General features: G+C 38.7%; 1 protein-coding gene and 1 pseudogene across 1 annotated transcript in view; both read left to right on the top strand.

Moving 5' to 3' along the window:
* Positions 1-26,470, top strand: part of NRG1 (neuregulin 1) — a 953,340-nt gene that overhangs the window by 297,321 nt on the left and 629,549 nt on the right. The gene's annotated exons all lie outside the window — the stretch shown is intronic.
* Positions 13,822-18,673, top strand: LOC145717840 (RNA-binding protein EWS pseudogene; annotated as a pseudogene).

Consider the following 26,470-nt stretch of genomic DNA (forward strand, 5'->3'; position numbering starts at 1 on the left):
TTTTGATGAGGCATAGTGATCAATCAGACACATACATAACAATACATCACTTTGAAAAGTACTCCAATTAAACTTGTCAAGGAAACAGATTTCCACTAATGTTATATTGTGTTTGGATTTAGTATTCATATATTTTATCTATTCCTGTTTCATTCCAGTGGGACATTATGGAGGAATTGCTCAGAGGCCCTCAGCTTCAGCATATATTTTTGGAGTATGTGAGAGAAAATCCCAAAGCTGGTTACTAACAGGTTTTGAAAGTGGTATTCATCTTCAAACCTCATAGGGATAGCTATCAGAAAGGGAAAAAAAAGGCTTGTAATTTTCCAATAATAAGATTTATAGAATTACCAAAGTTTAGTGAAGAGCCGTTGCTTTCCAACCTTGCAAATTACTACCATTAGTTAACAAATTAATTAATGTTTCTTATCAAGAGGTGCTCAATGATGGTTCGAAAAATCACTAAAGGGGATGTGGAGAGAATTGAAGCTTAGAGTAAATGACCTATGAGGGACCTTCAAACTAAGATTTTTGTATTTTCAAGAATTACTTTCACTGTCATTTGATGTTCGAATCCAATCCCTTCTCTAGGGAACCAATTCAGATTAAAGGAATTTCAAAAATACCCAAGCAATCAATATCTAATTCATTTAAGTCCTGTTTCTTCCCAGGCCTGCTGGGTCTAAGCTTGGCGTTGCCTGCCATTTCTCTTACATTCAAGCACTTTGGGAAAGGAGCGATCTTTTTAGATCTATTTTCTCCCTGAACCTTGGAAGCTCTATCTATATGAGAAGAGGTGAATACTAAGCCTAGTGTATTAAAACCTTTTCTAAGAGAATCAATATAACTTTGGAAAGGTTCATTTATATTTAAAGGAGAAAAGAGACAAAAGTATAAATGGATATTACATATCATGTAGAGACTGAAGAATGTAAGAAAGAATTGAAAAGTTACTGCTTGTTCTTATATTCCCAGCATCTATTATTATTTGACTTGGAGGGATGTTCTAGATCTCTAATTGAATGTGTTTTCTCTTTTTCTACATAAAGATAAATTCTGAGATTTATTTTTTTGGTATTGGTTGCAATTATCTATTATCCCTGAAAATTCCTGTAGTGACCAAAGATGACATAGATCATAGGTTGTAACTAGTTCAGGCTGTGTCAAAGAACCAGTAGGTTCATTAGAAAATATGGACATGAATCCTTGAGTTCTTTATCCTCATGTTCCAATCAATAAAATGCATCAGCTAAATTACTTTGTTCCACTATTTTAAGTGAATACATTGTGCTTTCATATTACTATTTTTTAATTTCAGTAGCTTGAATATCTGAATTTTTAATTTTGGTTTGTGTTAGAATGGTTGTACCCAGTGCCTCTGGGTACAAATAAGATATTAGCAATTTGGGAGCCAGTGAAACCCAGAATTATTATATAATTGACATTATGCCATTAACTTAAATTAACTTGTAGTATGTAAAACACCTCAATATTCTCACACATACCTGTGGTTTTCAAAATCAATGTAAGGTGAGCCAATGCTTGCTTGTGACAAATGCTTACTTGTGATAGACAATTGTGTATCACCTCTCTTCTCTTTGCTAAAGAAACCTCTCATTTCATCCTCAAAGGTGTTATACTTGGCTCCTTTCAGCTTGGTAAAACAATCATATACTTTATAATTTCACTTTTTAGCCATCAAACACAATAAAATGAAACAGTTTGTGCTTTTATTGTACTTACTACTCTTAGGGGTCTCTCATTGATAGCTTAGTAAACCAATGGCCACTATCAAAGCTGGGGGAGGTCATTAGTTGAGAAAACTTGGCAGTAGAAGTTATTTCTGTAACCTATTTCCAAGTCAGTTGTGCCATTTTAATAGGTGAATTGTCTAGGGAATTCAGTTTAGAATGATATGCAAAGACAAGTTTGACATCACTGGTAATGGGTAGAAGATGTATTAGAGGAAACTGAGATTTTTCAAACTTACATATTCTCTTTTCTAAACATACCGTTGGCCGGCTATGAGGTTACCTGACAAGTGAGGAGTAGATGCCATATGGAACCCCAGACTTCTGGCATGGACAGTAGGATATATCAGACTGGGAGCTGTCTGGCTTCAAAACCCACATGCCACCAGACTGAAGTTCATCATGGCAAAGCACAGAAAAAAAAAAAAAAAACAGCTGAAAGGCAGAGAAGTCTAATCAGCAGGGTAGAATGTGGTACACATTGTCTGGGAAAATGGACAACAGATGGCAGTAAGGATTCTAGAACATGGAAGTCTGGAAAGATACAAGAAGATGCCCTGATAGGCAGGGACGAAGTAGACATATTTGGAGATACAGGCAGATCAACATTACCAGAGAGGTTTATTATAAAGGACTCTAGAATAGGATTAAGATTCCATGGATAGACTCTAGTCTTAGCTGAGTGATTTTCAAGAGCAATGCTGGACCTCAGTACTTTTCATGATTAGATTTATAATATCAGACATAGTGCTAAGGACTTCAGAGATTATTTTATTCTTCTAAAACTATGAAGTGTATACTGATGGTCTTTTCATTCAACAGATGAAGAAACTGAGCCACATGGAAGTTGTTACTTGCCTAGAGTCACACAAGATAATAAGTAAGAGAGTCAATATTCCTACCCAAGCAGTCTGACTTCAGAGCTCATAGGGATTAACGTGATACTCTGGCAGCTAGGTTATGAAAGCTTTGACTTCAACACATTTGAATAAAGGGTCCACAGCTGGGACAAAAAATGTATAAGACAAAAGCTCCATCGTTAGGGTCAAAGTGCAGGATCAAACTGGGATGAGTGGTGGAGTGACTTGGGCTGAGCTTTTGGCCAAGAGCTTGTTACCGTCTTCCCTGGCCTCAGACAGAACTGCTTCTAAAGGATGGTGAACAGCTAGATACTCAGAAGAGGCAAGTGACTATTACTAGAAAGAGAAGGAGAAGAAGTAGAAAAATTTAAATGTCAAGAAAAATCAGGCCTAGCACATAGTAGGCACTTAATAAACGTATGTGAACAAATAAGTGAAACAGTGCTCCACATTTTCAGGGTGCTATCATTCTCAAAACTTTTTTGGTAAACGATAATGTTTATTGCAAGAAAAATCAACCTCTCTGGGTTTTAAGGAAGATGTTATGGTCTGTATTCTGTCTGTCTATTCAGGAGTGGGAGGGAGATTTACTTATTACTCTATGCTCTTTTCTACTTTTATGGCTTTTTTTTTATCATGTTCATATTTCACCTTTAAAACATCATAATAGGAGAGAAAGAGTCTTTCCTTTTTGTAATTTAGCCTGAATTCTGTGATTTCGGCAACTTTCCTACATCTTACCATATAGGAATTTAGAGACCTAACCCACAAAGACTCAGTGAGCCTAGTCATCTTTCCTAGACCTGCTTTAGTAATCCAGCAAACGCATTAAGATTAGAGACATATTTACATTGTTCTTAAAACTATGTCAAAAAATACACAAGAATTTCTACTTCAAGGCACCTATATGAAGACCTTTAATAGCCCCAACTTAAGAAGAGATACCCCAGCATCCTAGGCTGGTCTGTAGCTTTGTCCCATTATTTGAAATTGTGCTTACATGTGTTTGAGATATTTTTCCTATTAGCCATTATTATAGGTTCCCCGCTGCAATTCATTGCCCAGTGCTTCTTAAGGGAGTTCCTGAATACATTTCAATCTTAGAAACCAATTCTGAACTGCATTTTCCTATTGAATGTATCTGGCACATTCTGAATCATGTGAGAATAGCCTATGTATATTACATTGAAGTAACATAGATGGGCTATCATTAGTAGAAGGAGGTTGAGTAAATGTTGATACTGAAGAAGATTCAAGAAATATTTGAACACAGTCACAGTCCATACCCAATTCTCAATGGTTGTTTTTATAGACCATGAAATCATAGCTAAAGTCAACTCTGGTTCTGCCCTAATGGAGAGGAACAGTGGCACAAATAATCCTAAACCATAGATAATTCAAATGCATTTCTACTTGGCTTTTGAATGCTTTTTATGATAATTTTCACAGCACATTGCCCTTCTAATTATGTTTTGTTTTGGGTAATATTGAAATTAACTTGTATTTAGTGATTATGTGCTATCTGATTGGATTAGAGAGGAGCCCCAAGAGTGTGTTAGAAAACCTGCTGTGCATGATCTTCAGTTCTTTACACAACGGCAGTCCCAACATAAAAGGCTTATAGAAGTGGAAATGCTCCGACTAGCAGGCAGATAGCTCCAGGATCTCAGTTGCATGAAATTTCTTCTTCGTCGTCTTTTTTTTTTTTTTCCCTCCTTGGAGGCATGGAAAGTAACTCAAAAGAAAAAGAGAAATCTGGATACATTAGCACTAGGCTTTGGATAGTGAGGAGTACTTAGACCTGGGTAGCCTCAGACAGTGGTAGCAAAAGCAATCTGAGCAGTCAGGTGTGAAAGTAAGACAGTGGGTCAAAATGAAGTAGTGAGAAGAGAGGCCTTGATAAGTAGTTTGTGTAGATCCAAGCAAGGCACTTGCTTAAAGGCTTAGCATGCAAGCAGGCATCCACAATTCCATGAAAACCATAAGACGGGGTGAAGAAGGAACAGGAACCAGCCAGATGTTCTGTGTAGTGGCTCAAAGGGGTAGTAACAAGGGGGTACTACCCACCCTTAGCAAGACCAGAGCCAAAGAGAAAACACCTAAAAAGTAAGTGGCCCCCTGCTTATTTGATCGAAGACAATGCCCAAAGCACCTGAGTGCCGTCTTTAAGACACTAGTCAGAGTTGTTAAAACAAAGCCTCAAACCCTCCCAGAAAAGATCACTGTGATGAAAATATTGGAGAAGAACGAAGTTGTTTGTTACAGCAGGCCTTGGGGCCACCACCTGGAGGCATCGCTTTCAATTTAAATTCTTTCCAGTGCTGTGAACAACACTGGATCTAATCCCTGGGTTCTTCAAAATCCCTTTTAAAACACTGGCCAAAGGAGGCCATCCCCTCCCTTTTGTTGGTTTCCTCTAGTACTCCTAAGGATTTTCAATTTTTTTCCACCAATATTAAAATAGAAATAAAAGGGAATAAAATAAGAGGAAAAACTAGGTATGTATGGCAAATATAAGATAACTCTGGTTTAGGTTTCCATGATGACAATGACGGATCATCACTGGCTGTCGGGAGTGCTGGGTTGAGAAGGGCTCAGCAGCTAAGAACGCCATAATTGATTTGGCAGATGTCTGGTCAAGTGAAGAAAGGGGAGTGTTGACAAATTGGCATCATCTCAGCCCCTCTTCACTTTTTTCCTGAAGAGCCAATATAAATTAAATATCACTTTATTTTTGTTTGCTTTATTACGTAATTATTGTTAGAACGTAAGCTCCACAAGAGCAGAAACCCTGACCAACTTGTTCCTTGGCATCTAGAACAGGACATGCAATGTGGTAGGTGGTCAATAAAGGATTTGCCTGACATCCCCCCCGCCCCATTTAATACAGCTCCTGTCTCTGAAATTGCAGATACCATTGTGCTGTACCAGCGGAAGTGATTTCCTGGGTTTGCTAAACCCAGAAGGAATCAGCATTTTAGTTTTTCTGTCTATGTAGCAACATCAGATTGGGCACTGGGTTTTCATTTGAGGGATACGCCTCTTCTTCGGCCAGCTGACATAAATGTGGTGATTGACACAATGAGAAAGGCTTTTCTGCCAACAGGGGAAAAGGCATTACCCACGATAGGCCCATCCATGCTGTAACTAATATCTTTGCCATCACTATATTAGAGTGGTGACATGGGCTCATAGCACCTCCATTCCTCCTTCACTCACCCTATGTTTGAGCCATCTCTCCCCACTCTTCCTTTTTCAACCATGTTAGAGTCCTCCCTGGCATATCACCAGTGAGGCTGTTGCAGCCCTTTGTAATTCCTGTGTAGGAAGGATTTCCCACGTTGTCTGTTTACCCCATGTGGCATTCCTTCCATCTGTTTACTTTTGGTTTGTTTTCTGTGTAATTTAACTTTCTACAACACATGAAAGTACTGTTGAGTTTCTTCTTAAGCCTGTGATATTTCTTATGTGTAGGATAACCTCAGGAAACATTAAATTCTAAGAATTTAATACCAGTATTATATTGGGCTCATTTTTAAAGCAGTAAAAGCCTTTCTATTCATGTTGTTTCACTTTCCAGAGGAATTCAGAGCTTTTTATTGAAGTAAGGCTTTTCATAACCATGTTAAGGTGATTTGAGGGAGAAGTTAACTGACTGAGCATCAGCCAGTCCTGGAATGTTTGATGCCAATCATCTCAAAAGCGCTCCATCTGATGTACCTTCCACCTGAGCACATTTCACCAACAATTGCCTTTCCTCTCCTCTGCTATGATTGGTTCTAGACAGGAAGGATGGAAGCTCATTTTATAAGACACACGAATACCTAACCAGTACATGTGCATATCCTCATACACCCGTGAATCCATTTTGATTTTTCTCTCTCTCTCTTTTGCTCACCCCTTTACAAAGAGGAAAACCCAGTTTCCCTTTTTCTATCCCAAGATCCTCATTTCAGAAAAAGTCAATAAGGCATCCAAAAAACACCTTCTCAAGAATTGGGATGTCTCTCTCTTTTTTTTTTTTTTTTAAGATTTTATTTATTTATTCATAAGAGACAGAGAGAGAGAGAGGCAGGCTCCCCGCTGAGCAGGGAGCCTGATGTGAGACTCGATCCCAGGACTCTGGGATCATGACCTGAGCCGAAGGCAGACGCTTAACCATCTGAGCCACCCAGGCACCCTGGGATGTCTCTCTTATTTCTGACAGTTTTTAAGATGTGTGTGTACGTGCATGTGTGTCTCTGAAGCAGGGTAGTGGTAATAGTGTGTTTGACAAGGATCAGTCAGGCAAAACACTCTTAGGGTTATTCATATTTTATTGTTGTAAAACTGAGGCATGGGTAGGCAAACTGATGTTGTCTATATTGAGTGAGTCTTTGATGCACTGATTTGTTTACCGTAATTAAGCATACATAAAGTAACAAGTACAAACGCATGACAAATACATAATGAAGCATACATAAAATAATTGACAAAGAGATATACAGCAGTTTCATTTGCGGGCCAATACTGGTATACTATGAGTGGCTGTCAAGCTTATCTTTAAACTTTCATCATATTGCTGGCCTGGCTGTAAAAAAAGAAATGATGGTCTGACCTATTTGCTAGTGAAAGAATTCATTCATCCTCCATAATGGTTCTGAAAACATGAACTTCTCAGTAAATTCAGATACAGCTAATGACCATTTTCAGGATATGATGGAGAAGGGCTCATTGTAGCTCTTTGGTTTTCCAAATACCAGTTACTTAAATGTTTCCAGGTCTTCCTTCTCCTCAACTCCATTTTCTCATACCCTGTAGACACGGCTACCCTTTTCTTATCTCCTAATAATGTCGATCTATTTAGGAAACAAAACAGAGAATCATAGAGAAAGGGAGAGAAAAATAAAACAAGATGAAACCAGAGAGGGAGACAAACCATAAGAGACTCCTAATCATAGGAAACAAACTGAGGGTTGCTGGAGAGGGAGATGGGGTGGCTGGGGTGATGAACATTAAGGAGGGCACGTGATGTAATGAGCACTGGGTGTTATATAAGACTGATGAATCACTGAACTTTACCTCTGAAACTAATAATATGCTATATATTAATTAATTGAATTTAAATAAAAATAAATTAAAAAATCAAATAATAACAACAAAAGTAATGTCGATTTCCTGGCTGTCATGTCAAAGTTAAGGGCATGTGGGAGAATGAGTTTGGGCGGGTGGCCTGAACAAGATAATGATGCTTAAGGAAAGTTCTCAGTTTCTACAATTGATGGCAAGATCAGGTCTGAGCATGTCATGTGAGCTTCTAGCAGCAGTTCAACTCTCAATTTATTTGCTTTGTTTCAGACCACTCACCTGACTTGTTATTTCCCATTGCTTGAGGGCTCTTGACCTGTGGACCTGCCGTCCTGCCTGGCCACTCCATGTGAATGGAGGGTCCAGTAATTCCACCCATTGTTCTTCTCAAATGCAGGGAACATAGATGTGAACCACTTGAAGCCTTAGGGTTCATTCCAGGCTGTAGCATCCTCTTGAGCCTTAATCTAATGTTAATATCAAAATGCCTTGAAGACAGTTTAGGAAATCTTTAGGCTAATCATTTATATATTTTTTCCTTATCTCTAAACTCCCTTGGCATTGTCCAAAGTGTAAGCTCTTTTTGGTTAGCAAACTTCGGTTTTCATCTCCTTTAGGTCTGCCGCCGCACTCTCACTCTCCACTGCTGACTTAACTCTGTGCCTGTTGGGTTGTTAACAAATCCTCCATATTCTCAACATTTTCTCCCTGCATTTGAAACCTAGGTCTTCTTTAAGGGCACTGGTTCCCTGCAGCCCAGTTTCCTTTCCTTTAGCACACATACATGTTCATGACTGGAGGATGGGGGTCATTAGCCTGGCAGCTTCCTCCTTTCCCATTAGAATTTTCAGATATTTGCCAAAGAATGCTCATGTTCTCCCCCAAATTGTTCTCTTTGGTGGATCTTGCCATTGGGCTACATGTAAATTTATCCCTCTTCATAACTCACATTTATGGCCCAGAAAATGTCCTTAATGGGAGGCCATAAGTGAATTAGGCAATAGGTCTATGGTCTTACCTGGAGATGCTTTTGTGTGGTTTCCTCATTTGCTTGGGATGACCCATTAAACAACCTAACTTTATAGTTCCTTGACCTCAGCTCTTTCAGGGACCTTTGTCTCCGTATGTCCATAGGAATCTATTTTCTCAGCCGCATCTCTTATGCTCTCTCAACAAGAACCTCACATATCCCATCTTTCCTCTCGAGTCTACCTGCTTTTTGACCCCTTTTGTACTCCCAGTCTTGAGTCTTTTATTCTCTCCCTGTTTCCAAGCCCCTTTCGACTTTATCTTCAAGACCTCGTGGTCACTCACTTGAATCTCTCCTTCACCAGCTCCCTTGACCTTTCAACTCATTCTCTTTACAAACCACCCCCCCACCCCGAGTCCTGGGTCAGTTCTCTTATCGACCTTTGCTGCTCCTAGAGCCAGTCAGAACTGGTGTAATGAAGGACAGCACCAGAATAAATTATTTATCTTGATAGCATGCACTTTACATAGCATCCTGGTGCTATTTGATAGGGCCTGGAAGTCCATGCAGACCATATAGCTCACATGGTACCTCAGAGCCCAAACTACCAGCACTGAGAATGACTGAGTCCCCTAACTGGGAAAGGGTGATAAATTAAGCTGTTTAAAAAATTTCTGTTTACATGTGCACATACATAATAGATAATTTTATAGGGATGAGCAAATATGATTATGTCTTATGTACAAATTGGTGGGGAGAGATTTAGCAGAATTTCTAGTTTGTTTTTTTTTTTTCCTTTTTCGTTTAGTTTTCACTTTTCTTCTTCTCATTCCCTACATCAGTATTAGCCTCACCTCATAAACATACACCCAGAAAAATTATGTCAATAGCCTAGAATATGTCTGGGTTTTTTTCCCGAAACTCATATACTTAAAGAGGCATACAAATTCATACATATGTATACATACTCATTTGTATATACATACATACGTGATTTATATATACACACATATGCATTCATACATATATACATACACACTATAGATATATAGGCTTTTTTTGTCATTGTTTTAAAAGGTGAGATCATAATATACACATTTTTAGATCAGAAACTAGCTTTTGTACCTCCCAAGTCCAGTGCTCTTTCAATCATACTATACTGAGTCCCATAAATTAGTATAAGAGGCTAGTCTGACAATACTTACAACTTAATGTGAGAATATGCTACAACATAAATTTTCATGCCTGAGATAGGGAGAAAATAGAGAAGAGCAAGAATTCAGCAAAGTTCCTGTTAATGGTTCAATGTCTGTGTGGATAGACCAAACTGTTTTTATTGAGCCAAATTTATCAACCAGTGGAGACTCATTAAGACTCCAGAATTTGAAGGGGCATCAATAAAAGAGAGAAATTTGTGTTGAAGAACTATGTAAGATATCTTATGAGAGGAATTCTCTCCTCATTTTAATAGAGCTCGTTTCACAGAGAAAGCCATCGGTAGACTGTGGTTGAAGATCCTCCCTGGGCTCTAAAGCACATCTGGAAAGGCTCAGCTTTCAGATTGGAGCTCCTTGTGCAGTGCTGGAAATATTTGTCTTGAGTGTTAGAAAGCTGTTTCCCAAGATGATAAAACTCGTGGCAAAATATGAGAGCCTTCATGTTTTTAGAAAAAAACCCCACACTTTTACATCACATTTGTTAATGGGGCATATATGGATCTATTTGTCAAGAGTTGTCCTCTGCCAGGTTTTTGTGCACTTGGTGAATGTCTGTTGTCCCCAAAGTATCCTGAGTACTAGTCCATTCAGTCACCAGATAATTTAGGGGCATGCCAACTTTATGCTGGGTACTGGGCCTCCCGTATCCAAGTGGGAAAGGTACTACCGAATATCCTGTGTGCTGGTCCGTCCAGATAACTCAGTGTGGACTTTTTGACCTTCACTGACAAAATAGCAAGGAATGAACAAATGTTCCTTCAAGCCAGCTAATTCTTTGGTTATTATGAAGCTGATTGGATCTTTTGCATGCATTCCAAAGACTCCAAAGAGAGTCCTTGAAGGTGTAATTCCACCAGAAGAGGTTTGCTTCATACCCCTCGAGACACCCCACAGAAGGAGCTCTTCAGCTCTGTCATTATGCGATGTGCTTTCACATTATAGAGCATCTGACAGTTGAATAGAAAATTGCTTTTGGTGCTGGGTTTTCTGTGACAGTTCAGAAACAGTACTAGGTTTCAGACCTTTATTGTGTATATCAACTTTTCCTTTAAGTGTTCTGCATCTTTATGCATATAATGGGATTTTTTTTCTCATACCTACCATGTATCAGATTGTCTCCTGGGCACTACACAGGCATTTTTCTGCTACAATCACCTTGCCAACTATGTTATTTTCCTCACTTCAGAGAGGAGGTTCACAGAGTTGAAGTAGTCCCGACAACGCCACAGAACTGTAAGAGGCAGAACAAGAATGAAACTCAGATCTCTGTGTCTCCAAATTCGGGGTTGAAACCCCTGGCTGTACAGCCCCCCACAGCTCTGGATCAAAAGAGAATCAGGAGGTGGGGACTAAGTTGGGGCAGGAGTGTATTCTGCTGGGTCAGTTTTTAAAGGAGAGCCTCATTTTCTAAAGCTTAATATTAAATGTTCACAGGATGTATTTAATGTTAGTGCAAATATATCTCCCAGAGCTGGGATTTTCAGGGACTGCCATTCCCACACAAGTACTGTGAGGAACAGTGGGAAGGGAGAACAGGTTGACTTTTCAGGGAATGAGGCAGCTTGGAAAAAAAAAAGAAAGTGAAACTATAATCCCCAGTCTGACAGAAAATATCTCTAGGGTAATTATGGCTGATTCAATGCTTGTTTCTCTGGGTAATCATATAACCTAGCTTTCAGTGAGTGTAAATTTCTCTGCATCTCTTTAGTTAACTATTTCTACATATAGGTGGACTGTCCAGAAAAAGTGGCCTAAATTCACGCTAGATGAGAAAAAGTCTCTCATGAGACTGTGTGCCACAATATAAATATACTCGTTCACATTTAAATTTAACCATTCTGTAGCTCTTATATTTGTTTAATACTCGTTTTGCACAAAGTCTCCTTTGCAATAAATTTCTGGATGATTGGTGTTATCATGTCAGTATTTATTCAAGAAAGGAGAACAACCTCAAGACTAAGTGACTCTTGAGAGCTTACCTATTGACTCTGTGACAGAGCTGGGGATTAAATGACTCTGAGGTGACACACTGTATGTGCTGTTTCTCATAATTTCTCATGTGTTACAGCTCTACACTCATTAGGTGAGCATGTCAGCATTAGCTGAGGAATGTATCCTGATCGATGTCTGCCCATTCCCTGGATAATTACCACCGTTTGGTAAAAGATTAGGAGCTCTGAGTTCACCTCCCTGGTAATGAAATCAACTGTTTGGTTAATGTTAACATTACACAGTTAATGCCGGAATAATTCCTCAGCCCCCCACTCTCTACCCTTAATCCAGCCTGGGTCTCCCTTCATCTTTGTAGGTTTCTGAGCTATTTTGTATTAACCAGGTGTCTGGATGAACTAATTTCATTTAGTAACCATGTGCTCTGACAAGAGTCCAATGACTTAGAGGCCCAAGAACAGGGCACTCAATAGCATTATCCTCTCTTGACATGCCAAATGTGGATGTTAGTGGGAGATGAAATTAGTTTATTATATACTTTAGAAAGAAATATAAAAGTATTGAGAAATTTTCCAATGTATCCAGCAGCAAACTTTTGTTTTCCAACTTTAATTTTACTATAAAGGTAAAAAAAAATTATTAATCATTACTCCATCTCAACTGTTCTTACTTTGTGGGAAATGGGAGATCAGTGGGCAAGGATCTGGCATGGGTGTGTGTGTGTTTGCCTGTGGGTGTGCGTGTTACTTATGGCTGTTAATTATCTAAGAAAGGCAAATAAATGCTCAAGGGAAGGGAAACAGACAATGGTTCACAGTGATCATGAAGCTGTGTTTGTATTGCTGCCAACTCTTGGGGAAAATTTCATATCTGTTGCTACAGAAAAAATACTGGAAAACATCAGTGAAAACCTACAAATGGAATCCTGAAAACTGTAAAGATTTATGTCTCTTGGTAATTCAAAATAGGGACAAATATTATTTATGAAGACTAAATGTTTGTGTTTCTATGCTACAATATTTGGTAGTAATAATTATTCCCATATAGAGTTTATATTAATCCTGACCATGCTAATTCAGAGTATGAGCTGTTATTTATCTTTGTCTGTTTATGAAGCCAGTTTGTTAGGCAAATGATCAATGTAATTTGCTTACTGTCATTCAGAAAACCAGCAGTCTTCAAACATTTTAGAAGCATCTGTATATAAGTGGTAGTTTAATTTTATATAAAATATTCTTTACTTGGACATTACTATGCTAACTTCACATCCAATATGTTTATACTGAAATCTTCAATTTCTAGGATAAACCAGTGTCTCCTGCTGACTCTGGTTTTTGTTGATATAACTATTCCCCCCATCTTGGAACCTCAAAATCTTCCTTAATGAATTACTCCTCTTCCTTAAAGACTCCTTTCATGTTATGCATATTTATTCTGTCAGAACATCCAGAAATACTGTCTTTCTAGTATGTTTTACAACTATCTTTTTAGCTTCATTTCTAGCGCCTTCATCTCAGACCTCTACTAATCTACTGGATTTATTTTTCATCTCCCCGCCTACCATTTTTCTTCCTCCAGTCCATCCTATGCATCAGAGTTCCTCTATCTTTTGGCATCTGCAAAACACTTAATAGATATACGGGGTACAAACAAATGAATTATAGGTAAAATTTTAAAATATTCTCATAATTTTTAAAATAATAGTAAATCATTTACTGGGTGTTATACGCAATGAATCATGGAACACTACATCAAAAACTAATGATGTAATGTATGGTGATTAACATAACATAATAAAAAAAATAAAAGTGGTAATAGCAATTACGAAGAATTAGTTCATTATAATAATTATAGCAATGATAATAATGAAAAAAATTATATCATGAGAGGAGAAGAGTATTTTTACTCTTACACGAGGATATAGATACCTAGCTCTCACAGAGTTTGAAGAGTAAATTCCATATAGAGTCTATTTCTTCATTTATTCTTTATTTCTACCAATTCAGAAAGACCTAACTTAAAAGCCATTGTGGGAATGGGAGGGAAGGAGAGAAAGTGGTACCCACGGATTGCAGTCCCTACAGCCAAGCAGGGCTACAGTGCTTACACGGCCCAGCCCACTCAAGGATATGCACAGACCACCCAGGCATACGGGCAGCAAAGTTATGGAACCTACGGACTATCCCCAGGCTCAGACCACTGTGACCTATGGGCAGACTGCCAATGCAACTTCTTATAGAAGCCTCCCATTGGTTATACTACTCCAACTACCCTCCAGGCATACAGTCAGCCTGTCTAGGGGTACAGCACTCATGCTTAAGATACCACCACTGCTATGGTCACTACCACCAGGCCTCTGTACAGCTCAGTCTGCATATGGCACTCAGCCTGCTTACCCTACCTATGGGCAGCACCTGGCAGCTACTACACCTGCATGACCACAGGATGGTAACAAACCTGCTGAGACTAGTCAATCTCAATCTAACACAGGGAGTTACAACTAGCCCAGCCTAGGATAGGGACAGAGTAACTACAGTTACCCCAGATACCTGGGAGCTTCCCCATGCGGCCAGTCATGGCACCACCATCTTATCCTCCTACTAGCTATTCTTCTACACATCTGACTAGTTATGACCAGAACAGTTACTCTCAGCAGAACATGCATGGGCAAGTAAGTGGCTACGGACAGCAGAGTAGCTATGGTCAACAAAGCAGCTGTGGGCAGCGGCCACCCACTAATTACTCATCCCTGGCAAACTGGATCTTACAGAGCAGCAGCTACGGACAGCAGCGTTCATTCTGACAGGACCACCCCAGTAGCATGGGTGTTTATGGGCAGGAGTCTGGAGGATTTTCTGGACCAGAAGAGAACTGGAGCATGAGTGGCCCTGACAACTAGGGCAGGGGAAGTAGGGGGTTGATTGTGGGGCATGAGCAGAATTGGGTGGGAAGGAGGATGGGGTGGAATGGGTGCTGGAGAGCGAGATGGCTTCAATAAGCCTGATGGATTCATGGATGAAGGACGGGTTCTTGATGTAGGCCCATCTGTAGATCCAGATAAAAACTCTGACAACAGTAAATTTATGTGCAAGGCTTAAATGGCAGTGTGACTCTAGATGATCTGGCAGACTTTAAGCAGTATGGAGTTGTTAAGGTGAACAAGAGAATCAGACAACCCATGATCCATATCTACTTGGACGAGGAAACAGGAAAGACCAGAGGCTATGCTACAGCATTCTGCAAAGACCCACAAACAGCTAAGGCTATCTTGGACTGGTTTGATGGGAATGATTTTCAAGGGAGCAAACTTCAGGTTTCTCTTGCTTGGAAGAAGCCTCCAATGAACAGGATTGGGGAGGTATGACTCCCCATGAGGGTAAAGGGATGCCACTACCACTTCATGGAGGTCCTGGGGGCCCAGGAGGTTGCATGGGAGGCTGTGGAGGTGACAGAGATGGCTTCACCCCAAGAAAGCCCTGGGGTTCCTGAAGGAACCCATCTGGAGAAAGATACAGCCCCAATCCAGGGTGTGGAAACCAGGACTTCACCTGGAGAATAGAATGCAACCAGTGTAAGGCTTGAAAGCCTGAAGGCTTCATTCCACCACCCTTTCTACCCCTGGGCAGTGATCTTGGCAGAGGCAGCCCTGGTGGCCTGCAGGGAAGAAGAGGTGTCCTCATGGACCACGGTGGTCCCAGTGGAATGTTCAGAAGTGGTCATGGCGGAGACAGAGGTGGATTCCATGGTGGCCGGGGCATGGACCCAGGTGTCTTTGGTGGAGGAAGACAAGGTGGCCCTGATGGGCCCCCTGAACCTTCAATGGAACAGATGGGAGGAAGAAGAGATGGGAGTGGAAGACCTGGAAAAATGGATAAAGGAGGGTGCTGTCAGGGACACAGAGATGGACCCTAGCAGACACAGAGGCCCTGTGGAGCTGTGTTGACTACTAGATTTATTTTTTAAGCCAGAAAATGTTTTAAATTTATAATTCCATATTTATAATGTTGGCCACAACATTATGATTATTCCTTGCCTCTACTTTTTCACCATTTGTGATGAAACATTAAAACAAGTTAAACAGTATTAAAAAAAAGCCATTGTGAAGAGCAGCAAATATTGGATGGTCTTTGGATTAGTTCTGGTTTTTCTGATCATGAGAGGATTCAAGAATTATGGAGAGTTTTCACTGTAGACATCCAGTGCCCTATCAGGAACTAATTAGGTTGAGGACACACCCTTCTCAAAAGTAGCTGGAATGTTGAATTCATCGACACAGAAGATAATTGACCAATGGATTTCTAATGAATTTTTGGTTGGATTTGTTTGTGGTAATTATTTCTTCATATTCATTTTTGGGATTCAGATGTGTTTAATATGTCCAATAACAACACTGATTTCTTTCTTGAATGAGTTTGGAATATCTTTAAATAGTAAGAAAGAAACTCTTGTCAACTAATCTGTTTATATCAAAATTCAGTCTTTTTAGGAACTTTTCTCTCTTCCTAAATGTTAAAAATTATATGTTCTCTCCGAAGTAATAGATTCAGGATCCTCCAGATATAGAATATACCACTTAGGTAAGCCATTGGAAATTAAAGAAATCTTTTTTACTTTTTTCACTTATTGTTTCATTTGAAGATCTTTACTCTTGACAGCTAGAGCTCTTGAGTATGAAGAAACAGAATCTTCTGTTCTCAACCCATTTTCTTGCACAGCATGCTGGAAATTCTCGGCTATGATCTGATCATATTTGTAGCTTTTCCGATTCCTTCAAACTTCAGTCAAGTTCAGGAGGCACACTTACATTGACAACTGTGAATAAAGCAGGGTTGGATTGCCCTGAGGTGCAATTTCTGTCATTCATGTGACGGTATCTTTGTTATACATATTGATGGTACTCAGTCAATAACAATCCTAACGCACTATTTACACCAAAGTTTACAAAATGATTAACAAACAAGAAATCTCTTCCCCTCTGGCATAGTTTTTAGTGATAAATAATTGTCAATCATGTCTCCTTTTACACATGTGATCTACTTTATACTTGTGAATGTCTCTGATTTTGTACAACTTTGAAGAAAAATATCTGCTAATAAAAACAACAATAAATAGTAAATGTTCTTTCACATTGTATTCCACTGACTTATGCATATTGTAACAGTTTCATAAATGATTTTGTGATTGGTTTATTCTGCTTTACTCCATAATGTGACTAATTGTCACTAGATTTATTTGCAACTTTGACTGATACCTCTTTTGTTTTGGTTTCTTCTCTGCTTTTAGTAGGGAGACTCAGCAATATCTTAAAAGCTTTTGCTTTTCACTTGTTTTGGAAAAACTTGACAGATATACTTGAACTCTGCCTTGAAAATTATAAGAAAGCCTCAGTGACTTCATACCACTATTTGACAATTTTTGGCAACAGGCAACACACTGAGACCCAGGGATGAAGGACAGCTAGTCCACAAAGTCCAATCTTGAGATTTTTATCATTCTACTTCCTGCTTCTAATTTTCCTTTTGTGCTGCTTATGAAAATAATGCATTGTAGAGAACTTTGTTCTGCACACAGATTCACAATGTGCTTTCTCTCTGTAAACTTCTTCACTATTTACTTTGACAAGTTTATGTCATGGTATATCATTTATAATACCGCTTTCATATTTTACTACTTTTGTATGTCCAGTGGATTAATTTTAAACCATTGGTTCATTTTGTGTATTGGCACTATTAAACACAATAAAGCAGTTATAAGAAAAAGTACACAGTCATCAAATATAGACACTACTGAGCAAATTTTGTGAAAATGAGTCAGCTGAAATGAATAGCACCTTGTTTGCCAGATGTTACCTAAGACAATTAATCTACATATTCCATGTATGTGAGTTATTTTAAATATAAGAGCTATTAAGAATCATCACACATTTTTATGAGAATCATAACTCACCTTACATAACTCTGTGTTAGACTATTGGCAACAACTAGTTTTTCCACAAGTCTCACATTTAAAAATGGTGCCTTGTCCCGTGGCTTATATTATTTTATCAAGTTACCATCCTTAAACCCAAAAAAAACCCTAAAAACTAAAAACTAAAAAAAAACTTTCAGTGGCTCTGATGGCCTCTGTGATAAAATCAGAACTCCTTAGCCTGACATTCCCAAGGTCTCCCCAAAGGGGCTCCATTTTACCTGCTCAGATTTATGTCGTATCCCTGCAGATTCGCCCATGTCTCACACTCAGGATGTCTGCTGAAAGCTGGTTAACTTTCTGATTGTTTAAGGCAGTTGTTCAAAATCTCTCTGTTCTTTCCTTGTCCTGTGTGCCAGAACTTGTTTGCACAAATGGACCAGAAATCTTGGCTTTATTCTCTACTGGACAGCTTAAGTTCTTATGTGTGAATGGAAGGTGCGGAGGAATAGAGGCACATTTAAAAGATATTTTCAAACCATGTCTCCATTATGTTCTGTGAACCATTCTTTCCAACCAGTTTTTACTCACTGCTTCCCCAAGTATACCATTTGTTTTCTTGTTTCAACTTATATTTACATCACTCTAATCATCAGAAGAACTTTCTCTGTCTTGTCTACCTTGCAAATTTTTTGACTCCTAATGCTTTTCTCACCTCCTCTAATAAAATCTTCTTTACCTACCTTGTCTGAACTGCCTTTTTCCCTCTATAATTTCTATTGAAATTACTTTCATCACAATTCTTTAGTTAGTAGGTTGCTTTGAGTCAGTGGGTTGCTCTGGAAAATATACTTAAGTTGTGTACAAGTCTTCAATTTCAATGATTGTTCATTGCCCCAGACTGGATTATAAGTGCCTTGAGGGAAGATATTGACTTATACACCTATGCATCTGCTCTAGGGCTTTGGCACACTGTGTGATTAGCAAATGTTGTGTTTGAGTAAACCTGCTTCCCAAGATTTTCCCCCACACATAAACTAGAGGCAAGAATTTAAGGAAAACATATATCTAAGTAAAGAATTCTATCTAAAACTCTTCATTCATTCTTTATAACTTCCTCATCATCTGGTTTGAATCAGGGGCATTTTAATTTATCTATTTACTTAACAAATGCTTATATAGTATACACTGTATCACTTTTCTATGCACTTTACAGATGTTATACCATTTAATTTCCTAGGCAGCCCCCTGCAGTAGATACTATTATCCCTATTTTACTTAGGAGGAAACTGATTTACTGAGAAGTAACTTGGCTAAGGTCACAGCATTAGTCAGTAATGGAGTCCAGATTCAAACCTGTGTTTTTAACCACTCTGCTCTCGGAATTTAGGCAATAGCTTTCTCTAAAAAATAGGCTTCCCTTTTTGTTTATGGTATTCCTATAGGCTGGATATTAAATCATTTAAAGAAAATAACTCTCTGCATTTTAGTGAAAAGAAATTAAGACACATTTTCAATTGGCATTGCATCAGAGATTAGTGGACATGAGAAGATAGGAATTCAAAGCCTAACAAATGGTCTAATCCAAGTCCTAGGAGACTTTCTGTCCTAATGACCTTTCTGCCATGGGGTCATTATCCTGATAATATGCTATGGTCCCCAGTGTCTGGTTTTCTTGTTTGTTTGTTTGTTTGTTTGTTTTGAGAGAGAGAGAGAACATGTGCAAAAGCAAGCCTGAGTTTGGGGAGGGGCAGAGGGAAAGAAAGAGAGTATCTTAAGCAGGCTCAACCACCCAGGCACCCCCACCCCAGTGTCCTGTTTAAAAGTGCAACATCTTTTTGAAGCAATCAACTTATAAGGGGGTACACATCACAGACAGTGGCCTCCTAGAGTAGAAGGCACCCCTAGCTGCTGTCCCACAGGAACCATTCCTGCTTAGCCATCTTCCTTAGCCTTTCTCATTGGGCACATATTATTTGGTGCCTTTCGATCTGTGCATAAATTGGAATGAATAATGAACGAAGCAGTTCTGCCTCTTACTAAATTAAACACTGGAAATTGTTTACAAGTTCTGTTGGCTCAGTCACTCCTCAACTCTCACTGAAGAATTTTTCTGGGATTCTCTTTTAGTCTCTGGTGGAAGGTACACTCTAACTCATTACCCTTTGGGTTCAGGCCGCCATTCCCATTGCCTCAAAATCTATTTTTCCTCTTTCTTTCTTCCCTTTTTGAAGTCTAGAGTTCTTTGAATTTTTAAACTTAGGCTTTTTTTTCTTTTAAAAAGTATAGTTCCCTTTATGAATATGGCTCTTAATTGCTAAGCCTTCCTTTCTTTTTTAAAGATTTGTTTATCTGAGAAAGAGAGAGAGCGAGCGAGCGAGCATGAGCAGGCGGGGCAAAGGGAGAGGGGAGAGAATCTCAGCAGACTCCATGCTGAGCATGGAGCCCATCCATCTCATGACCCTGAGATCACAATCTGAGCCAAAACCAAGAGTTGACGCTTAACCGACTGCACCATCTAGGCACCTCAGTTGTTAAAACTTCCTAATAACTAAAGGAAAATTGCAGTTTGGTTTAGAAAATACTTTAATCCAGGAACATCCACTGGCTGTGTTTACACAGCTGAAGTGTAGAATTGAGTATTATTTGCAGTATTAGAATAGGGTAAAAATAAAATGTGACTAATTTTATTACCAGTAATGTCCCTAGTTTTTTCTAAAGTTATCATTAAGGTTTAGGTCCAGATTAGATAATTACTTCCAATCAGTCTCCTTTAGAAGCTGGAAGCCAATGAATCTCCATGTTTTCTCTATGATATTTTATAAATTTGGCATAATTAGTAATGTATTGATATTGACTTCCTGTTTACTTTAAAATGTATTTCACAAGGATTTACTTCATTCTAGATGAAATAAAAAGAACTGGTGGATAGTCCTCTACAAAAAGTTAACATATAGAAATTTCCTTGTAATGGAGTGTGAGACAATGTTCTATGTAAGTAGCAATCTAGGAATAAATATGCATATGTATTAGAAAAAGTTTCTTATACTTACTAACTGCCCAAAGAGCAGTATAGTAATAGGTAGAAAGTTGAAATAACTGCTCTAGAATAATGGTTCTCATATTTTGGAGCTAAGGTGCTAACCAGATGACATTTATGACTTTGTCTTGAGATCTATGGAGTAAACTATATTTTTGCAGCCTGTGTGGAGAAGGAAAAAAAAAACAAAATTCTAAAATGACTATCCTAAAGTGACTTAATCTCACAGAAATTTGAAAATTTTGTGATTTGGACCTTAATATGCTAACGGTGAAGTCTTCTCTTTCAGGATGCCTAAATCTATAGTAACAAACTGTGTCTTTCTGAGCAGCAATTCTCTTAGAGCCAGGATATTATACTAGGGCTATTTTCTTTGTTGAGTGACTAATATAGCAACATAGATAAGGATAAAAATCAGTCATTGGATTCTGTTTCACATCCCCACCGTGGAAAAATCCCATGTACTCTCATGTTGACTGTAAGACATTCCCTGTAGCTAAACTCAGTGGTTCATATTTTCGTGTTCAAAATTTCCTGTGTTATTTGATAGAAGTGATCTCTCCCTAATTCTTTTTAAAACTGTCTTAATACCCTTCATTTTGAGCACACTACATTGTATTGCTCCTTTTCTATTTCTCTGAACATTCTTTCTTGAGGGTTTTGTTTTTTTTTTTTTACTGATTGTCTTTCTTCTGATTCTAAATATGGACGGTTGGCCTGTAGCCCTCTGCTTTCTTTCTTTATATAATAGTTCTCAATCTGGGCTTTGGGTAAGGTGGGGGTGAGTGTGCAGAAGGGAGCACAGAATGTGTTGAATATTTTTTTACAGACCAGCACTCATGTCTGAACACCTGTCTCCCACACCAGCTGATTAATGGAGAGAAGAACAAGGACTGATACATTTTCAGATTCCCTCATAGATATGCCGGCCACATTGAGGGACACTGCTGTAAAATTCTTAGGGATTTTATTCACTTCCAGGTCTCCAGTTCTTGCTCTAGTGACATGACCTCTCTGTACCACGTTTTCCAACTGTGTGCTAAAATTTTGCACATGGTTATTTCACTTATCTCACAAAACTACTTTCTTTTTCTGTTTTTCTCTCTTTGTTAACTGGACGTACCAGCATTCTCCTCCTAGGCATGCGGGCTTAGAGTTGGAGTCATCTTTGAGCGTTCTCTTCTGTCATCCATCAGCCCTCCTGTCTTCTGTTAATTACTGAGTCTCACCAAAATTTCCTTCCCTGACTCCATTATCTGCCCTATTTTTTTCCATCGTTACCAACACCTTCTCTGTTCAGGCACTCTTTCCTTTTAAAAATACCATGGCAGCATGCAGTTTGGTCTTCCTGTCTTATATTTTTTTTTTACCTCAAATCCATCCTGTTATTCTCCCTCTGGATTAGTATTCTGTTTCAGCCTTTTGAAAGTTTGAATAAAAATAGCACGGTCACTGTTGTCATGAAGCTCATAGCCCCGTGAGGAATTCAGATATTAATTAATCTCCTAATGTAATTTTAAATAAGAGCTTACCAAAAAAAAAAAAAAAGGAATATGGCATTATTAAAGCCTTGACAAAGGAACATTATCCAGTTAGCAAATGTGTATGTGCCAGGCAAAGGATTGATGTTTAAATAATGTATGGGAGTCATTTAATTGAAGAAGTAGAGATGATGGGTGAGGAAGGGTCTTTCATGAAAATGGAACAGCATGTGTAAATATGCCCCATGATGTGTTGAGACACAGAAGTTTTGAGAAAAGAAAGCTGTAGCCACAGCTTAAGGAGACAGTAGAAGAAGGGAATTCAGTGAGCTGGTGGGGTCCTGTAGGCTCTAATTGGGATTCTGTCTTTATCTTCAGCACTGTGGAAACTCACTGAAGAGTCTTGAGCAAGTTAGTAACGTGATCAGATTTTAAAGGATCATTCTGGTTAAAAGGCACAGCACAGGAGATATGGTCAATGGTACTATGGTGACGAGATAATAGTTGCATTTGTGGTGAGCACAGCATAACACATAGACTTGTCAAGTCACTATGTTTTACACCTGAAATTAATGCAACAGTGTGTGTCAACTACACTTCCATTTAAAAAAGAAAAGAAGGAAAATGTCTTTCTAGCTACAATGTAGGGTACAGTGGGGGAAAGGTAAGGTAAGTCATGGGGAGACCCTCCAAACGATGTTCCAAGAAGTTCTAACACTTCATATTAGGTGATAGAAACAGAAATGGAGATTGAAGAACATGGCCCGGAAACCCCCAGCAGAGATGTAGGGAAGATCTCTCACCCATGACTATAGAGCAAGATGGGCTGAAATCATGTGTTCATGCATCTAGAGAATTGGGAGGGTCTTGGGATATCCAGAGCAGAGTTTGTTTGTTGGGAGTGATAGTGCCGGAGAGACAGGTAGGGACCAAATTACAAAAATCCTTCTGGGTGATGCTGAGTGTAAAGAAGAATGTCTGAAGGACTTTGAACAGGGCATCACAATCAGAAGGTGAGTCTAGAGAAGTCTTTCTGACAGTATGGAGGATGGCTTTTGTGGAGGGCAGCATGAGACAGGAAGAGGGAACAGGATATAAACTAAGGCCATGGGAGGAGACAGGAGGGATTACATCCAGTAACTATGAAAAAATAGAATCACTAGTATTTGGTCCCTGATTGTTTGTAGGGAGTGAGAAAGAAGGGTGCCCAGGATGAGTCTCTGGCTTCATGGGCAGGCAGACAATAGTGCCACTCACTTCGATGTGCACTGTATTAGGAGGAGATTGGGAAGAAGATGCTGCGTTTAGATTTGTTTAAACTTCCTTTCTCAATAGCTCCTTACCTTTGTAACTTTTTCTCTGTTTCTCCACTTGACATCCATGGCCTATTGTTTTCGTAAGTTGTTTGGTTGGTTTTATTGTGAATAAAAGTACCTACCTGTTCATCTACTGCTCCATGCCTCTTATGAAATTAATTGAAAGACTGTTATTTTTCGTGTAAGACTTTTAATTATCTTTCATTTAGCTCCCAGAGGCTATTGGCCGTGGATGCCTAGTAAGTAATTGTTAATAACAAACATGATTATTTTGGGCATGGTAATAGGGAAATTTACTCCTGCCAAATAATCAGTGCCAGTTTCAACCTGCCAGGAGTTTTCAAAGACTGAAGAAGGGAGTCTCTTGCCTCTGTTGGGAGAGGTCTATGCTTTTCTCTTACTCACACAGTCACTGACTCAAGGTTGACACATGGTATATTTAATCAATTTATTTAATCAATTTATGTAATTTTAAGCCTAAAATGGATATTAGAAGTTACCTAGGACTCTGGAAAAATCCTCAGAATATTTTTTTTTCAGTGATATTGTCATATATATTATATCCCTGGAATCTTCTCAAAACTTTGAGTCAGTAGTTAAACACCACTAGAGATCTGTGGTCACATTTCCCGCATATTCCTTGTTTAGTCATCTGTGAAACATTTTTAAAGTGTTTAACTGCAGACTGCTGCAGTCTTAACTAGTAGCAGACTGCTACTTAACGTTGTAAAAGTACAGTCCATGGAGTTAAATTCCTGGTCTCAATGCAGATCTATTAATTTGTAGAATCTGTATTATAGATCAGTCATTTTAACCACCCTGAGTCTTAATTTTGTCATCTAAGTCAGGTCTATTGATATTTAATTAAATGTTAGCAATCAGAATAAATTCTGTCATGAATCACCAATTAATGTATATGATAAAGATTTATGGAGTACCTTCTATATGATGAGCTTTGAATCAACCAGGCTGATAAAAGTAATACATAATTCTTCTTCAAAGAGAGCTCTTAAGCTGATGAGGGAAATAGACAAGAGAGCAGGCAATGATAAAGCAGTGTGAGACATTCTAGGTTAAGTAGCCGTACAAAGTTCTAAAGGAGCAGACCATACAAGGTAAGTGATCTCAACTTGAGAATTCAAGATTTAAGTGAAATGGTTCATGCAAAAAAAAGAAGGAAGAGTGTTCATAGGAGACCAAAGTGGAGAGAGAGGAAGACAAGATAAAGCAACCATAAGATTGTTGATTTGTGAAAAAGTTGCTGAGTTGAGTGAAAGACTAGAAAAGTGGGCAGAGGCCATATTATAAAGGGTCTTATATTCAAAATTAAGGAGGCTCTGACAGCTTTAAATCCTTATGTCTAAAATCTTACAAATAACCGAAGAGACATAGGGGATATACCCTACAATCTCAAAACAATAAGTTTTTATTCCTGAACAGAAAAACCTTTACTTGGAAAAAAAAAATATGATTAAATAAAGAAATTCTGAAAGATTCAAGTTCTTCTTGAATTATGAGCAATATAAAAATCATAAAATTGGGGCACCTGGATGGCACAGTGGGTTAAGTGTCTGACTGTTGGTTTTGGCTCAGGTCATGATCTCAGGGTTGTGAGATTCAGCCCAGCATCCAGCTCCATGCTCAGTGGGGAGTCTGCTTGAGATTCTCTCTCTTCCTCTGCCCCTTCCCCCTCTCAAATAAAAAAAAATAAATCTTTAAATATAAAAATCATAAAATTATTGTCATGATAAAAAACTTTGAAAAAGGGAGGGGAGGACTCTGAGTGTTTTTTATTTGAGCTTGCTGTCATGGAAAATAACTTCAGTTATGCCTCATTCTCCATCCTAATGATTGTAGTTCCCTTCCTCAAGACCTCCTTGATAAAATACTCTTAGAGTTCTGAAATGAAAGAAAATCTCCTTTAAAACCAGACAGCTGGTGATGCTAAGAAATTTGGAACTCATCCTGAAACCTGAGGTATAGTAAAGTGGTTATTGGCCCCATTTCCAGTGTTCCTGTGTCCAGACACCTAAGAGAATGTTTGTTTAGGTCCCTGGGTTGGGATCTGGGTGACATCTGTGTCCTGCAATGCTAGCACTTGCTGGGAACTGGTAACTTTTGCATTTCTGACTCTCTCAGCCAAGTACCTAAGGAGAAAAGAGGCAAACCATGATGGATAAGTCTGTTCCCGGCAGTTCTGTTCACTCTCCTTTCAGTATTAGGCACATTGACTCCATGTACCTTTGGTCAAAAGGCATGAAAGGGATTTTTGGCATCTTGCATTGTACGTACATAATATATTCATTTGAAGAATTTTGAACTTTCGCTGCTCATATTAACTGCTGAGCAGTGAAATTAGCTGTTAAAAATCATATACACTGGGGGTCATTTTGGGAAAGAGAAGAATTGTTTCTTACCTTGTTCTCTAAGACTGTACATTCCTTGGAGGTTTGCCCATCCCAGACTCTACAATAAGATGAAATAAGTCATTTTTTTGAATGAAGAAATTATCTTGAGTGCTGTAAAGTGTGAAATGATTATTAATATTCTCTGACGAGAGTGTTTATAAAGGAGAATTGTGAGGTTCATGATCCTTTAGACAAGAAAAAAATGTAATTACTTACAGGGATGATTAGAAGAAGAGGAAGAGAAACAGGGGAGGTTGATAGGTGGGGAAGGTTGTTTGTAGACCAAACACTCAGGAATCTCAGTTCTATTTTTGGTTTTCTTTTATACATCTTGCACTTTGCCCTGAAGTAGAGTTACAGAATTTTAGGCTAGCTTTTCTATCTATAATGAGCAAGCATTTATAGAAAGAGGCAAAAAGTTTTCTCAGCTGAGTATACCTGGTACATCTGAAGATTAATGCAAAACTCTAGGGAATGCATTTCATAGCCACTAAAAGAAAGGT

This window comes from Leptonychotes weddellii, chromosome 2, assembly GCF_054177405.1.
Source record: "Leptonychotes weddellii isolate Sample4059 chromosome 2, ASM5417740v2, whole genome shotgun sequence".
Classification (NCBI taxonomy): Eukaryota; Metazoa; Chordata; class Mammalia; order Carnivora; family Phocidae; genus Leptonychotes; species Leptonychotes weddellii.